This window comes from Dermacentor albipictus, chromosome 6 (assembly GCF_038994185.2).
Source record: "Dermacentor albipictus isolate Rhodes 1998 colony chromosome 6, USDA_Dalb.pri_finalv2, whole genome shotgun sequence".
NCBI classification, from domain to species: domain Eukaryota; kingdom Metazoa; phylum Arthropoda; class Arachnida; order Ixodida; family Ixodidae; genus Dermacentor; species Dermacentor albipictus.
In genome coordinates, this window is record NC_091826.1 from 128,441,704 (window position 1) to 128,447,595 (window position 5,892).

General features: G+C 42.2%; 1 pseudogene; it reads left to right on the forward strand.

The window, feature by feature from the left end:
* The first annotated feature begins 1,688 nt into the window (after window positions 1-1,688).
* Window positions 1,689-3,286, forward strand: LOC135899419 (uncharacterized; annotated as a pseudogene).
* The last annotated feature ends 2,606 nt before the right edge of the window (window positions 3,287-5,892 follow it).

Consider the following 5,892-nt stretch of genomic DNA (forward strand, 5'->3'; position numbering starts at 1 on the left):
AAGCGTGATGACGGACGGTGTTCCTGCTGCTGACGAACCCGCTGGGAAGTCAAGAGTTGCGTGAACGGCTGGTCAAATGAGGAAGTCGACGAGTGCAAAGATTTTGGGCAGAGCGTCCACGAGGAACGCCATGCACAGAACGCAAATGAAAATCGTGAAGGTGAAAATAGCGGCTTCGAGTCATTTCCTAGTCTAAGCTCTGATTTCTCGGCAGAAGACATCATGACCCTAGTCATGGACTTTGCGGTCAACTTTGATTTATCGTGGACACAAGTAGCGCACTTAGTGAAGCTAATCAGTTTTTTACTGAAAGGGAACCATCTCCCAGACACAAAGTTCCTTTTCAAGAAGCTTGCAGGGATCTTGACTGAAAGCATGGTCTTTCATTTCTACTGTCCTGAGAGTGTGTGGCTTCTTGGCGAATGTGACGGAGACCTCAAGAAAAGGAAAGAAATGAGAGCAACATGTGCGCAATGCAAACAGCTGTATACAGGAGATACCCTTACGGTGCAAGGAAGTTTCTTTGTCAATCTTCCCATGGGGCAGCAGATCGCTTCAATTCTATAATCTGAAAAAATTTCCAGGGCGCTGAAAAACTCTAGATGTAGTGTCACATAGTTCAGAGGCCGCCTTCATGACAGACACTACAGGTGGAAGTTTGCATCAGCAGCAACGCAAGGATCTTGGTCTCAGTGCTATGGACTTGACCATGACGATAAACTCTGATGGAAATGCGGTTTTCAACTCGTCAAAGTTTTCAATATGCCCTGTTCGGACAATAGTTAATGACTTGCCTCCAGGATTGCGGTCCGAAAATGTTACAGTTGCCATTCTCTAGTACGGCCAGTGCCATCCAGATATGACATCGGTGCTGGAGGCATTTGCCCAGCAAATGGACTCTCTCGCCGAGACTGGGATCAACTGGACGTGTAGCGAAGAGCCCTTTCACTCAAAAGTGAGTAATTCCTTCTATTTGTTTTTGTAATTTTCATCTAGAAAATGTAAAGGCACATCATCTATCCCTCCACACAATTCCACAACCAAAAAATGAAGAAACACATTTAAAAAGCTTTTTGTTTTCTTTTTGGAAGCGCCATTTGTGTAATCTGATTTTGACTGCTGTATAACATGTCAAAAACTAACCAACCTGCAAAATAACTTTTTATTTTTAAAGTTAATCGCAAAATTGAATTGCAATTCTTTTTTTAGTCACGTTATTCCAAAGAATAATGTTATTGTTGTCAGAAGACCAATTGTCAACACATAAGCTTTTGAGCCAAGTGTAATATAGCAGTTCCACACGGCCACTTGCAATCGCCATTGGGCCCGGTTCGGATAGAAATTCTGGACCACAGTTCGCACCCTCGCACAGCTTGCGCAAAGGAGCCGATCTGGACCGAGAAATTCTATCCCAACTGGGCTCGATCGCAATTGAAAGTGCACCATTTGAAAACCATATGACAACTTCCCATTTTTACATCAAAGACCTCATTTTCCTTTTTCGGTCTTTACAGGTCTACTGTTTCACTGGTACGGCTGATGCCCCAGCCAGGGCTCTGATGCAGAACATGGTCCAGTATAATGGATACTTTGGGTGTGGCTGGTGTTTGTAACATGGCAAGTGCATTGAAGGTAAGCAAACTCACTGTTATACAAAACCATCTAGCTGACTGCATTTTAATCTGTGTATGGGCTTTACCATCACTATTTTGCCACTGTAATTTGGTTTATGCATTCTTATTTCTGCTACACAAATTTGTGTTTTAAGCATTGTTTTTGCAAAGTAGTTTTGCCTCAACTAAAGGTCAGTGTGCATTCGTAAATACCAGCCTTTCTTTTTTTTTTTTACTTGTACAAACTTTTTGAAAGCTTAATGGGAACTTCACATCAGCATGCACTGATGCAGCTGTTGGGAGTGTCATCTGTATTCAGGAATATTAATACAAGTTGGAATATTCAATATTCATTGCAGCAAAGGTTTATTTTCCTACCGGTTAGTTTTGTACTTAATTTATTTCCTTTATATTTATTCGGCAAGAACAGTCAAGTATCCTGTCGGCGCCACAGCTGTGCCCAACAGGACTAAAGAAGGAATGATTGAACACATGGCTTAAGCTCACAGAAGTGGAGTGGATGTTCTGGGAGTGAAGGGGCCATCTCCACTGGTAAATTTGTTTGGATTTGATATTGTGCGAGGCTTCAACCCTGACTACATGCACTGTGTTTTACTTGGAGTGATACGCCAGTTTATGGAGTTGTGGTTGTCTGGTGTTGGAGCTCCATATTACATTGGATCACATCAATGTGTTAGGACAATTGATCAAAGGCTGTGTGCCATAAAACCACCACAATGCATCACACGCCTGCCGAGGTCTGTTCACCTGAGAAAGTTTTGGAAGGCATGTGAGTGGCAACAGTGGCTTTTATATTTCAGCCTTGTGTGTGTTGATGGAATGTTGCCAGGCAAGTACATGAAGCACTTCAGCCTGCTGGTAAAAGCAATGTACCTACTACTTGCAGATACTGTCTCAGCTGAAGACATAAGGCAGAGCACAGAATGCCTTGTGCAATTTGTTGTTAATGTTCAATTCCTTTATTTCAAAAAAGAAAGGACATCAAATGTGCATTTATTGCTACACCTTGCAAAAAGTGCTACAATGCAAGGGCCACTTTGGGCACACTCTTGCTTTGTTTTTGAAGTAGGAATAGGCAAGATTAAATAATGCATTACTTCTGCAAAGGGGTGCCTCATCAGGTGATGAGCAGAGTGCTAATGGCCGACAAAGTTGGTGCATACAAGGCAACTGCAAGTCGCCAAGTTAAAGATTTTGTGTGCTGTGATATGTGCAAGGACAAATCGCTAGCCCTTTTAGGCAAACCAAGGCTTGTCAGTGTGCCTCTTCGCAGATTAATCGAGGCACAAGTCCCTCAGCAGATCACTGGCACTGTTGAGGAACATGACAGAGTTCGTGTCTCTGGGCATGTGTTCCACAGTGAACAATACCAAAGGCCTGACAGAACCAACTGCACAGCCGTACGACTGCCAAACAATATGCATGCAAAGGTACAGCATATTGTCTCAGTGAGCTGCAGCAACAGAAAGAGAATTTACTTCGTATCGAAGAGCTATGTTAGTTCTCTCTCTTTTGGCACAACGCACATTTCAAGCGTTCAAAAGTGGGTGGCAGAGAAGGCCACAGAGGTTGAAAATAAAACAGCTGCATGCCTTTGGATTGAACGTGATGGAACGCAATTTTTTTGCAATCTCGTCAATCGTTTCCAGTAATAAATTTTTTACTTAACTTTTGTTTACATTTTGTTTTTTATGAAATAACTTTAAATATAAGCACAATTTGTGAGTATGCTTGCTATGAGCTGTATACATATTGTTACAGAACAAAATCGGAAGTGCCCTTCCACTCTGTGAAGAAGGATGACCAGCGAAGCCGTGTATGTGGGCCCCTTAATGGCAAACTGCACCTCCGCCGCGGGTCGGCCCGGCATTGCACTATCTTCAGAATCAGCCCACATATGGGGAGTGCTTAATGCCTGCTTCACTTCTGCCACGGGTCGGTGGAGGTGATGCTTAGAACATTTAATGTCGTGGTTTTCAGGAAATTAGTATTCAGCAAAGTTTAAACTACCTACAACATCCCATTTAAAACTTAAAATGTTTGTGTTGTTCAGTTGCTCTGGATAAATTGTTGAATGTTAATAACAAACGAGTGTTACTTCCTCTGGTATCTTTGAATGTTACTAATAAACGTTTCCGAAAACATCCTTTAGTACAACGCTAAAGACCATGCGGCTGGCAGCTTCACACTGTAGCACCTTTCGACATTGATGTCATCAACTTGACGAGTTCTGTGGCTCTGGGGCTTCCTGTGATGTCCCCCAAGCTCTGTTGACATTACCAATCGGGATGTTTGTGCATAGAGCATGATGGGAGATGATACTACTTTGTTACCAGGCTGTTTGCCAGATGCAGTTACCAGGTGGCATGCTGAAGAGATTTCGCTTTTCAACTTTATTTCAGACATGTTACTGTGGCTTAGGAGGTCTCAACATAGAAAACTGAATAATTATTGGTGCGGTAATTGCCTACAACATGAATATTTCGCTGACCATAAATGTGAAATAAAATTTTATCATTAGAATTAACCTAGAACAAAATTGTAAAATCAGTGACCTTAAAACCATGCTGCATGCTTAGGAAATGAATTGCAATTTATACATTTCAACTCTTTTACCTCAAGTATGGCACTACGGCATGGAACTTGAAAACTAATAAACTTGTTAACTGGAAGCTATTCAGAATCACTTTGTTACTTGCATGTAAAAGAATGTCTTATTGTCAGGACCATTTCAAAGGTCACTGTACTTTTTCCAGGCTATCTCTTCGATTGAATTTTGTGTGAAAATACAGGATTCCTGGTTGTGCTATATTATGTCCTCCTAGAATTGGATTATCTGTTATTGTTTATTCATTTTTTTCTTCTTTTGTACAAGAGTCTACTTTATTTTGCATGACCATGTTTGCTTTGTTGGAGTCCAAACTTGAAACACTACCTTCTAATCAGCCTGTTTCTAATGAAAATACTGACATCTCTAAAATTCAGGACAAGGTGGACGACCTGGAAAATCGCTCAAGGCGGTCAAACGTGTTGTTTTTTGGCATTAATGACAGTGATGCAGCTGAGCCTTGGGAAAACTCAGAGCGGCATGTGAGGGAATTTTGCTCTCAAAAGCTTGGCATTGCTGTTACCTCCGTTGCCAGAGCTCACCGCTGAGGGCGTTTTTCGACAGACAAGAAGCGACCCATCATTGCTAAATTTTATAATGAAAAAGAAGTCGAATCTGTCCTTAGTCTTGGCTACAAACTAAAGAACACCAATTTAAGTATATCACGCGATTACTCTGAGGCAGTTCGGCTGAAACGCCGTGGACTGTGGCAGTTTTCTAAAACGATAAGGAGGCAGGGGGACCGCATTCGTCTGTCGTTCAATAAACTTCGTGTGAACAATGATGTTTATCTCTGGGATACCACTGGCAATCGGGCTGTGCGTGTGCCCGAGTCTTCTACCGAATGACACAATCAAAGTCACCATGATGCTTCCGATCGTGCACCACCATCATTGTCGGGACCGAAGTGTTTAGATAAGATGTGTTTCCTATACACTAACATCAGAAGCGTTACGGCGAAAAGTGTTGCCCTCTCCTCCCTTATCGACTCCACTGGAGCCTCGATATCAGCACTGACTGAAACGTGGCTTAACGATTATATTGCCGACGATAACATCCTTTCATGCGAATCAAGTTTTAATTTTTTTCGATGTGACAGAAAGGACAGGAGAGGAGGTGGCGTCCTTATTGCGGCGAAGCAAGAACTCATTATCGTACCAGTTGTTGTTTCCTCTTTTCTGGAATGTATATTCATCTCGATAAAGTGCATTACTACAAATATTATTGCTGGTGCGTTGTACCGTCCACCAGACCTGAACGATGGGTTTGCTGACGAATTTTGTCGCCTACTGACTGAGGTGTGTACGCGTTTTCCAAATTCCGTCCTAATTATCTTTGGTGATTTTAATTTCCCCAGTATCAATTGGGACATTCTATCTGTCTCACCAAGTGATAAGGATGCGCACGCTTTTCTGCAGTCTTGTCTAGATTTTCACCTAACTCAGCTCATTACAAAGCCCACGCGATCCACAGGTACCACCGCCAACATTCTCGACCTGATCCTAACCAATAATCCCGATGCTTTTTCTAAAATATTTCACCTTAGTGGTCTTTCTGACCATGACATCATTACCGGGTGCATAAATCGCCGTATGCTTGACAGGAAAACTACCTCAAAGCTGATCAGGTGTTATAACAGGGCTAATTTTG